The following is a 225-nucleotide window of genomic DNA, read 5'->3' as shown; positions in this document are numbered from 1 at the left end:
TGATGGGCACTGGTAAAGGTAAGTAGAAAGAGGGAGAGAAGGAGGGGTGAGTTAAAGAAAATTCGTAGGAGTTTACACATTTTAAGAGAAACATTTTAGCAAGATGTGGAGAGACAGGAAAGAGGAAAAAAGGAAGAAATTGTTTTATCTAAAGGCACTGGAAAAGTAAGAAGAAACCAGATTGAGGAAGCTAATAAAGATTATCCATAACCATGACATCAGCCA

The sequence above is a fragment of the Penaeus monodon genome, chromosome 32, assembly GCF_015228065.2.
Source record: "Penaeus monodon isolate SGIC_2016 chromosome 32, NSTDA_Pmon_1, whole genome shotgun sequence".
Classification (NCBI taxonomy): domain Eukaryota; kingdom Metazoa; phylum Arthropoda; class Malacostraca; order Decapoda; family Penaeidae; genus Penaeus; species Penaeus monodon.
The sequence above is the reverse complement of the archived record's forward strand: the minus strand, read 5'-3'. Positions refer to the sequence as shown.